This window comes from Oikopleura dioica, chromosome YSR (genome assembly GCF_907165135.1).
Source record: "Oikopleura dioica chromosome YSR, OKI2018_I68_1.0, whole genome shotgun sequence".
Lineage (NCBI taxonomy): Eukaryota > Metazoa > Chordata > Appendicularia > Copelata > Oikopleuridae > Oikopleura > Oikopleura dioica.
In genome coordinates, this window is record NC_137295.1 from 2,274,949 (window position 1) to 2,286,580 (window position 11,632).

Here is an 11,632-nt window from a genome sequence, read left to right on the forward strand (position 1 = left end):
GCACTTTTATAGGAGCGCTCGCTCACAAGTCTCACTTCGAGTTCGACTTTATTTCTGAGCTGCAGTTCCGAGTTGAGTGATGAGCTCGCGCTTCGCAGTTGGTGCTCGCGCTCGCCCCTCAGCTTCGGATTCTGTGAGCTTGGCTCGAGACTCGACTTTCGTTTTTGTAATCATAAGTTATGGACCATAACAGGAAGCCTAAGAAGCCGCGACATGCTCAACGTGACCTGGTCTGATCAACTGAGTCCTGCGTGCTTAAGGAAGAAAGAAGTCGCCCGGGCCTTGCGCCAAAAAGTCATCCTTTTTGTACTGAACTGAAGATCCTTATCCTTTGACACTTAAATTTTACCAAATTACACGGTAAAATTAACAAATGGAACTCTGAGACATAATGAAGTCGAAACAATACAGCTGACTGGAATCATCAATATGAACTCTGCTTGGGCTTTACGAGGGCGTTTTTTAGTCCATCAACAACGTACATGATTGATGCACAGAATCCCGGAAATTGCAAGGGCAAAAACCTGCGCAGGTAATTGCTAATTCTGAGTGATTTCCAAATTTTTCCCTGTAGCACTGAAGATTCCGTAATGGCGAAAAGCTTCTGCGAATTAAATGTTATGTAATTTTTTATTTTGTTTATAATGTCCGTTTGTTTATAATTTCCGTTTTGTTTTCATAAATTAAAAAAATGTTTATTATGTCTGTTTTGGGAAAATAATAGAACATCGGCTCTAATATGAATTATTTCTATTATCAAAAAAATCTAAAAGTGCAGTTTTATTCAGTTTTTTCTTTTCTTTCAAACCATTTTTCTTTGTGTATTGCATGCCTTGGGTAAAAATTTCTCAGATACCTCGTGTACCTGATTTAATGCCGCTTTTTTGGCACCAAAATTTCGAAAATCCGGCATTAAATTGGAATCGTATGGTTGCCGATCTTGAAATTGATTTGGTCGAGATTTTTGGTTATTAATAGAGTCTGTAGAAAGAGTTTTTTGTTAATTGCTTTTGATTTTAAGCGATACTACTCAAAACAACATAATGGACAATCAAAAAAGGGCTACAGTTTTTTATGGAATTTTTGGACATCAAATTTTTGGACATTTTTGGAATTTTAAGGGGTTTTCTTTGACACTTTTCAAAAGTGCCTGTATCAAGTTTTTGGACATTTTCTGCGCCAAAATTTCATATTTTCGCTTTTTTGCCAGATATGGCGTTTTTTCTTATTGAAAATCTTACTTTTTCTTTGAAAATGATGAGATTTAAGGTTGATCTCGTACTCCTAGAACATTTTTTGTCTTTAGAAGAAGAATGAAACAGAGGATGATGGAGATTTTCCTCAAAAAAAAATTATTTTAAGCGATTTGGATGGGACATTTTTTTTGACAGCATGCATCAAATTTTTGGACATTTTTGCGAAAATCTTGGGACAAAGAATGTCCAAAAATTCCATAATTTACTGTATTTGCAGACGAAATAATTCTGCATGCAGAATAGTTCTGCATACAGTTTTTTATGGAATTTACGGACATCAAATTTTTGGACATTTTTGCTATTTTAAGGGGTTTTCTTGGGACACTTTTCAAAAGTGCCCGTATCAAATTTTGGACATTTTCTGCGCCTAATTTTTAAATTTTCTGTTTTTTTTTTGCCAGATATGAAGTTTTTTCTTATTAAAAATCTTACTTTTCTTTATCTTAAATCTTTACTTTTGAGAAAGATAAGATTGAAGGTTGATCTCGTACCCCTAAAACATTTTTTGTCTTTAGAAGAAGGATTAAACAAAGAATGATGGAGATTTGGATGGGACATTTTTTTTGGCCGCGTGTATCAAATTTTTGGACATTTTTGCGAAAATCTTGGGACAAAAAATGTCCAAAAATTCCATAATTAACTGTATAAGAAAAACAACTTCTATCAAAGAAGGCGCGAGAGAAGAGTCTCTTTCTGAAAGTCCGTCATCTTCAAAAATAAGTTCCCTACAAGAAGTCGCGCGCAAGGACCGTAGCCCCGAAGCGTGCTCCCTATCGGGAACCCTCGACTCGCCGGGATTTCCTCGACTCGCCGGGATTTCCTCGACTCGCCGGGAGTTTGCATATTTTCTCCCGGCGAGTCGAGGGTCTTCTAGAAATTGCTAAAATCATCAATTTTACCCATTTTTAACGCAGATTGAACACTATATAGAATAGCTCTGAATTTGTGCAGAATAGTTCTGTTGAGCGCAGAATGGCTCTTCTTTTTGCAGAATAGTTCCATTTTTTGCAGTGTAGTTCTACATGCAGAAAAGTTTCGACCACCTCTCGGAAAAAAACGGCATTAAATTGGAATTTGCAGGTTACCGATTTTTCAAAAAAGCGGCATTAAATTGGGCGGCATTAAATCGGGTAGCCGAGGTACCACAATTAGAGACTTCTCCCTAAGATCGCATTCAGATTTCTTTATAAATTTTTCTCTCGCTTTAATGGTTGCATTTATGCTAACTGGTTTAAAATTGATGTTATAACAGATTTGGATTCATTTATATATAAAAAATTTTAATGAAGCTTCTGGACATCAAATTTCAGGAATTTTCTAAATTTTTTCTTACACTGCAAATAAATCGAACACATTTATCAAGACTGATGTCAAAATTTAAGAATGTTTGCAATTATCCGATTTTTTTTAGTCGATCAGCAAAAATCAAAAATGGCGAAAATTTCAAACAAAACAACCCGGACGATCTAATTGACCTAATACAAACATGTGCAAAACTTTTGAAATATATCTTAACCCCACGAGTCAAATTGGAGGGCGTAACCCCACGAGTCTAAGTCGACATTTTTTGTCGAAATGGCCTTCCCGATGAGATAACTTATTGGGAATTAGTACTTATACTAATTGAAACGTGCTCTTTCACATGGTGGTCTTTGTTTTTCTCTAGCATGAGTTGAACATGATTTATTGGGTCTGACCCAGTTTTACAAGCACCGTTCCACCTATTTTTAGTAACGCGCTGATTTTCAAATCTTCAGGAACATATTTGAACGGAAACAGACTGAACCAATTAATTAGGCCAGGGTTTTAGCAGGATTACTGGTTGATGTATAAAATGCTTCCGTTTTTGCTGCCTCGACGCGATGTGCAAGCAGCACCGACATACAGTTTGCGACTTGTGTGCCAAGTGAAACTGGAATTGCCAGTAGTTCACCTCTAATTTATAGTCTGTAGATTTACAGATTATAATCAATTTGTTGTGTCTGCCTCCTTAAAACTTTCACCACTTGAAGTCATCGCTTCGATCCCTAGCCCAAGCTCGTTTTTCTTAATTTTATCTAGCTGTCAATATCTTTTTCGAATACTACGCATTTAAAAATCTATATGTACCTTTATGAACGAAGTAAATCCGATTCTTTTATCCGAAATAATTGTCGGAGGGTTCTCGCACGTACTTACAGGTTGGTGCAGAAAGTGATTAATCCTTTACCAAGCGCCACCAAAAGGGATTAGCGCGCTCTATTTTTGATCAGAGATGCTTAATACCAGTGTGAATACACATTACAATTTTCAGCCCGATCCGAATCACAGATAGATCAGTACAGCCGATTAAAACCGGATTTCGACAAAAAATGTCGACTTAGACTCGTGGGGTTAATTAATTCACAAACAAAAAATAAATCTTGTTATTTGCGAACCGAGTTTGGTAACCTTCAAATGTTTCTATATTCGTCTTAATAGTATTATTTTGGTCTTCAAGCAGTTAGTCTTCCAGTATAAGGTCTTCCGGGAGGTCTTCCGGCAAAAAATGATCGAGTTTTACCAAATGTGGCAATATGTGGCAAGTCAAGGCTTTCTATTTATCTTTTTAAATATTGGTCTTCCAGCAGCCCAACTTAAGAGGACTTTTGCGTCAATTTGGCTGATTTTGTCACCCTGAAAAATTCCAACTAAAGAGGACTTTCATGATAATTTTATTAAATTTTAGAAAATTTCTATTTACCTTGGCCAGCCAGGGTGCAACACCTGTGGATCACTGGTCAAAGAATCAGCTCTTTCAGCAGGCTGTAAGGGCAATTCATCAATAAGCTTAGGCCCCCTTACGGCTATTCTCAGTTAGGGTTAGGGTTAGGAAACAGCCTTACTTTGAGGATTACTTAACCGCATGGGACAGAAGGTGCATTCCACTGTCATTTAAGACTTTGATCCAAAAGCGCTGAAAATTTTAATGCGCCTTCCTACACCAGATGTCATCTTATTTACTGAGTTTCAAATAATTATCGCTCACATGCCGAGCTTTACACCGGATTAAGTACGGCGCTCTTCCCCTCCCGCTGGGTGTTTGCTCATAGAAACCGAACCAAGTGTGTCATTTAAGTGTTTTCAAAGGCCTTTCATAGGTTTTTGATGATGAAGATTCCAAAAATCAACTTACTTTTAAGATATCATTTTCAAAATACAGTGAAAACCCAAAATTTGCCCACCCGAAATTTGGCCGCTTTTCGTCTAAATCCGCCTTTTAAGGAACCTGATATCAACCCAAAATTTGGCCGCTTTTTCAGAAATAAAAAAATTTTCATCAGAATTGGGCCCAAATGATGCAATTTCTGATCATTTTTAGCTTTTTTAGAGTGTTTAACCCGTTAACAGGCGCGAGGCCCTCTCACGGCCTTTTCGCCTTTAGAGCGCGATAAAAAGGCGTAGACTCAATTTTTTATGAAAAATTTATATATTTTTGAAAATTTCAATCGATTCTCTATCTGTGTGTTTGATTCCGGAAAATAATCGGCCTGAAATTCGGACAATGGGAGGCGAAAGAAAAACTTCAATCCTCGAAAAAAAGGGAAAGCGTAATACAATTCGCTCCCGTTTTCCTTTTTCTGAATTTCAACGCCAAAAGTGACGTAACTTTGACCTCCGTTTTCAACCACTGAACGAATCAGAAAAACTTAAAAACAACATTTAGAAGAAAGGGCAGACGCTTGTGAATCATCTCGTCTTCTTAGAAATGAATTTCCTCAGCCCTGTTTCTCGGAAAACGCCAAAATGTGCGAGGCCGTTAACGCCTCATATTGACTGCCTAGTTAACGGGTTAAATCATTTTTAATTACTGAATTCTAATAAAAATGTCTTTAAAAAAGCAAAAATTTGAATAAAATCCATCAAAATGTGAAAATCATTTCGATTTTCGAAAATTTGGAAACTTTGCTTTTTGAAGGGGAAACTTGGCTATCCGACAAAAAACCCGAAATTTGGCCGCTTTTTTCGGGAATTTAAATCCAAAAACCGGCCAATTTTTGGGTTTTCACTGTATTATTTTATTGAAGTCAAGCAACGATCAATTACTATTTTTGAGCTTGATGTACCTGTTATACATTAATTTTGACAACAGATTTGAAATCTACAGCCCAAAATTAGTATGTGCTGTAATTTTCAAGTCTATCCGCCCAGTAGTTTTCTTAAGTGCAGTGGAATGCACCTTCTGTCCCAGCACCTCTACCCGGCGATCTGGCCCATGCGGTTAATGCACCATGTATGGTGCACAGCAATTATAGTGCCGACACCTCTGAATGTGTTTTTGGCCGGTAGGCTAAAATTTTCCGAAAAATTCACCATATAATCTCCCTCTTCAAATTCGATGTCTGTATCCGATGTAGAAACCCAAACCCAAATCCGAGCCAACTTTTACATTAGTATTGATTTTTCTTGGTCCAAACTTCCTGTTGTCAAGTTTTTGTAGCAATTTGAACCTTCGGACGCATAAGGAAGCAAAATAAGGGTTTTTAAAAATTTCAAATTTTTAAAATCTGTATACCTGATTCGACTCGAAGTTTCCAACTTAAGAGGACTTTTGCTCAGTCCTTGTAATCTCAAAAGGCCTCTTAAGATGGAAAAAAAACTTTTCAATATTGGTCTTCCAGCAGCTTGTCTTCCAGCAGAGTGGTCCTTCGCGAGGTCCTCCGGCACCCAGTGGCCGAGGTCGGCCTTAAGTATTTATAGGCATAACGCACAAAAAATTCAACTTTTTCCCTGTAATAGATACAAGTTTGAAACTTTGGGAGCAACTAAAACACCAAAAATGACTTTTCAAAATTTTTTGGAAAAAATTTTTTGTTACAGTTTAGTACTTTTTTTCATCCCTTTTCTGACTACTTTTCGAGCAATCCAAGCTACGGTATTCTAAGTATGCTCATTCGAAAGAGCGGAAAAAACTGAGTCAGAATTATCAATAAAAAGGGGTTCCTGGTGGGGTTCCCTGGATTCTAGGGATGAAAAACCCCTTAAAATCAGCCAAAAGTTCATTTTCGGGGTCAAATCGGGTCATTTTTGAGTGATGACTCATCATTTTTGTGATTTTCAACCCCTTAAATCTGGGGAACCCCCCTAGGAACCCCTTTTTTTCGATGTATCTGACTCAGTTTTTTGTGCTCTTTCGAATGAGCATACTTACAACCCCGTAGCTTGGATGGCACGAAAAATCAATTTTTTGACAACTTTGGGGTACTAAAAAAGTACTAAATTTTAAATTTTTGAAATTTTTTTTTGTTGAAATGTTGTCAGAGCACAAAAATCTATATGATAGGTGAAAATTAGCTTCCTACGACCTTCAGATAAAAAGTCGATTTTTTGTGCGTTATCCCTAAGTATTTACGTTTAGGACCAAAAGGAATGAGTTGTTAGAAGCCTATCCTTAATTTCCGGGATCTTTGTCATTTTTCGACGGTATCCGGTACCTTGCGACAGTCTTTACTCAGTATCCAAGTAGCCCAAGACCATTTTTTTTTGGTACCTACAGATAGCTCAGAGCCTGAGCTATTCGATTAGAAGAAAAAAAGAGTCACTTTTACAGTGCGCACGGTATGCGCAGGCCCGAAAACCGATTTTGGTGCGATTTTCGGAATTTTGAAGATTATTTCCGGTCAAGAAACAAAAGTTTTTCAAAAAGTCTCCAACATAAAAGTTGCTCAGCTTGACCTGCTCTTTCATCCTATCGTGACAGATTTTGAAAAAAACAGCGATTTCGAGTTGGCCATTTTTTCTGGCTGGGCTCTAGCCATAAGTTATTGCCTGGTTAACATTGTGTTGAAGCTTAAAATCGCCCGAGAAAATAAAATTCATTTCCAAATCGAGGTAAATCGACGCTTACCAAGCAAAAATGCGAGATTCGCGAAGCCGAGTCCATATTTTTCAAAATTTTGTTAAAAAAATCTTCAAAATCGAAAAGTCTGCTCAGTCACAGGAGGAGGCTTTAAACTACAGTTTTTTTCCTCTTTTGTGGACCCCAACTTTGTGGACATTTTCTTCATTTTAAGGGGTTTTTGTGGGACACTTTTGCAAGGATAATGTTCCACTTTTGTGGACATTTGTCCAGCTAAGAAAATTTGTGAGGAATTAACAGGGTGTTTTTTTCAAAAATAAGGATGTTTTTGATAAGAAATCAAAGTCTAATACAGTTTAATTGACCAAAACTGGTATAACAGTCAAAACAAAGGCATTTTGATGATATAATTCGCCATTAATGAAGAAAAATTTATCGAAGAAAAAAATTTTAAGGCAGTACGGCGGGACATTTTTTTGAAGACTCTTGCCCACTTTTGTGGACATTTTTATGAAAATTTGGGACAAAAAATGTCCACAAAATAGGAAAATAACTGTATATATATTCATAAAAAATTAATAAATAATTCGAATGGAAATTTTCGCCTGAATTGGGCATTGAAATTGGCCATTATTGGCCGAGACGCTAATTTCGACGACATTTATTCTGAAAAATTTTTTTGAAATTAAAAAATGTGCTCTGTCACTATCCGAGATCTAGGATAGATCTATCGAATGAGCTACATTACAAACCTCCAAGGGTAGTAATTTTCCCGCAAAGACGGCCAACTCGACCCAGGTAGCCTTTACCCGTTGCCCAGCGATAAGTTCATAAAGGCCGTCTACGAAAAAGGTATGGCTGGATTTCGAGCCTCGGGGCAGAGTGTAGGATCCTGAATGCGACGCGCTCGGCAACGGGTAAAATCAGGTTCCCAGATCAGGAATTTTCCCAATTTCGCATAGAAGATTAAATGAAATTTTTGCTGCAAATGTTGCGATCAGATATCTTTATAATGAATCCATCTCTGTTATTTTTTTTGTTCTGGCAGGTACAGTTAGCAATTTTCTAAAGCCCAAACTCTAACTCCTCTGAGCGGTAGTTTCGCCTCAAAATTCTGCCAAATTCCGAATTTTAGTGAAGTCATATTTTGAATAAAAAAAGTTATATTTTGAATAAATATTTCGGCAAGAGTGGCTGACTTTTGACCGAAATCAAAGAATTTTTGACTGAGAAATTCTGCCTCCAAGAGTTTTTATCCTCTTTCGATGACTTACCAAAACAATTTTCATGGCAAAAAATTTTTTTCAAGGTATCACTAGGGCCGACACGATAAAAATCAACTCCAAGAAAGCATTAACGTAGAGAGCTGAAACTTCGGGACAAGATGTAGTTCGACCCAACTAAAAAAATTGCTATTGAAAATTTATTGGTCTGGTCAGGTGGTCACGTGATTAAGAGTGGGACTCGGCTCGGGCAAGACTAGGCAAGACTCTAGGCCAGACTCCTCAAGACTGATCTCTCCCCTATCCGGAGGCCTGAGGTAGCGGGGCATGCTCGGCAGCGCCGGGGGTCTACCCGACGGCCTCGCACACTCCTCCACACTCACCTCCCAGATAGCTGAGATTGTGTTCATTTTGAAAATGTGAACAGAATTATAATAATTAAACAGTTATTTAATAAAGATAAATTTTAAATTATTAAAAAATGACTGAACAAAGTGAAATTAATTTTTAAAATCAAATTTTTGAAATAATAAGCAAACTCATAAAATGTAAAATAGTGAACAGTAAGAAATTATAAAAAGCAGTCAAAGTAATATTGACTCACTGCGCGGCGCGGCGCGGCCAACTGATAAGGCAGCGCGCACTCTCCGACTCTCCTTTTTTCACAATGAAACAGTTTTTTTCATATTTTTGTACCGAGAATAATTAATAAAGTGTAAAATATTAATTAAGGTAATTTCAAGTAAAGAGAAAAGCATATTCAACCAGCCAGAATTTTGAAACTATATTATAAATTTGATTGTAAATATTTTAATTTTATATATATGTAATTTTTAAAAGAAAATAAAGAATATTTCTATATTCAAGCTCATATCACTATTTATATCATCAAACTAACACGATTTATCATTCTTATCACTATAATACTAACAATGCGGCGCCGAGAGCGAAGGGAATGCGATCATTTTCCAACGCGATCACCGGTCAGTCGCCTAATTATTCATCTCTTTTTCATAATACAATCATTTCTATCATTATTACTAACATGATTAATCATCCTCATCATTTTCATACTAACTGTGGCCCCGAGAGGTCTTGCTGTCATTTGACGTCCCGAAAGGGTTCCGAAAGGAGGTGAGGTCGATCACCGGTTAGTCACCTAATAAATAATTTTTCTAATTTGATTACTTATCTTTTGAATATATATCAAGTAAAAACAAAAAATATATCTATTTCTATACCTAAAAATAATAAAAAATGGACAAAAATCGATGTTACCAATTTTTCGGTCGTTGTGCAGAAACGGGTTAAAATTTCAAAAATTATCTCAGAGGCTCAAATATATTATATAAAAACAATTTAAAGATTTTAATTTTCATTGATGCGCGTGACTTCGTAAATAAAAGACGAAAAGCTTTCTCGGGCGAACAACTTCGCCTCTCCTTCCCTGTTGTTATAAAATGAGAAAAATTATAAAATTTAAAATAAAACTAATGTAAATATTTATAACCAGAATAAATTTGAATTAAATTGAAATTTGTCAAAAAAATTTTTATGAAAATTTGACTCTTTATTATCGAATGAAAGATTTTCATCTTTTCTTGAACCCAAAATAATTCTTTAATTCTCCGCTGAATTTAAATGCGATAATAAAGATGAATTAAACAGCTATTTAGAATCAAAAATATTCAATTTAATTATACTATGTAAAATTATTATTTTTATTCATTCTACTAACAAAAATTTCATCGTTGTTACTCATCGTTTGCGTTAAAATTTTAAAACATAAAAGAGCATGAAATACCATGAAGTTTTACTCTTGATGGAGAAAACCCCTGGGCCCCTTCTCCGTTTCCCGCACAATTCAATGTCGGGGGATTCTAGAAATTTTGCCAAGCCCGTGTTTGGCGTTATCTCGAATCTCGAAATTGTTTGCGGAAGAAAAATGTCCGCTGATTGGCTAATCACAGCTGGCGCAGAATTAGGCGCGCTCAGAATTGGGGTTCGCGCAAAGCCCATGTATTCTCGCGAATCTCAGATTCTCCCATCTCCACTTAGAGCTCAACTTCATAGTATTCTATCCATTCTAATTTTTTTCTGTTTTATTGGCCATTGCTATCTAAAAAGAAATTTTTTTTTCAAAATCATATCCCTATAATTTTGGCGGTTGAAAATGATTATTTCTAGTCAAATCCTACATAAGAAAAGATTCTTAACTCAATCTAATAAAGGTTAAATAGTCATCGAAAGTACTGTTACAAATTCTTTACTCAACAAAAAAGGTAAAACAGTCATTATAAGGCAAAATAATCAATTGAGAATTTCAAAAGTTTGATACAAATATAGCATAACGCGAAATCGCGGGTAAAATAGTTTTCAGTCTAAGCTTTTTTATTTCTTTTTTCATGCATTTTTCGTTGTACTTGCTGTTTGTCGTCATGTCGTATAAGTAGGGACCGCACGCAAAAAAGGGTCGGATCAGTGCGCTCAATTTTTTCAAAAAACGGCAACGATAGGATGATAGAGCAACTCAAACTGAATATTTTTCATATTGAAAGTTTTTCACCACCACTGACTTTTCTGCCGGAAATGATCAGGTTTAACACCGGAAATCGGTACTTTTTCACGTTTCTGGCCGGCTCACCTTGATCTCATCGTGATAAGATATCGATAAGGGGCTCAAAAGAAAGCTTGTCGTCTGAGCTTTCTATTGGTACCAAAAAAGTAGAAACTTAGTTCAAATTTTTGGCGCTAGAAGCGATTGAAGGTGCTCAGGGAGCCCAAAAATTGCTCAAAATCACCGGAACTAGCCGGTTTCGCTCTAAAACCTCATGTAAACCCTTACATATGGATATCTTTCGATAGGATTTTTCTCTCTTGACAAAATATTGACCGGTTAAGAGCTCAACCAACCAGTTCTCAAGCCAAAACCAGCCGGTTTCTCTCCAAAACCACGTGTTTTCTATTACATATGGATATCTATCGAAGGATTTTTCTTTTTTGAGTACAAATTAACCGGTTCGAAGCCGGCTAAAAGATCAACTTTGGTCGAGTTCGGCCGGAGGACCTTCCTGGTGGAAGACCATCCGCTGGAAGACCAGTATTTAAAATTTTTAATATATGGCTATGCTCGGTCAACATATAACCACTTATGGTCAACATTGGTCAAGTTTGGCCGGAGGACCCTCGGAGGACCTTTCTGGTGGAAAAACATCAGCTGGAAGACCAAAATTAAAAAATGAAATAGAATGCCTTGCTGGGCTAAGAATAAACACTTTCGGCCAGCTTTGGTCACATTTTGCCGGAGGACCCCCGGAGGACCCCTTCTGTCGGAA

At 36.7% G+C, this 11,632-nt stretch overlaps 1 long non-coding RNA gene across 1 annotated transcript in view; it reads left to right on the forward strand.

Moving 5' to 3' along the window:
- The window catches only part of LOC145710787 (uncharacterized), a 49,433-nt gene extending 46,974 nt beyond the window's left edge, over positions 1 to 2,459 (forward strand). The window contains exon 3 of the long non-coding RNA XR_014135083.1: positions 2,435 to 2,459. This is a non-coding gene — a long non-coding RNA (uncharacterized LOC145710787). The remainder of the gene's footprint in view (positions 1 to 2,434) is intronic.
- Positions 2,460 to 11,632: the final 9,173 nt, after the last annotated feature.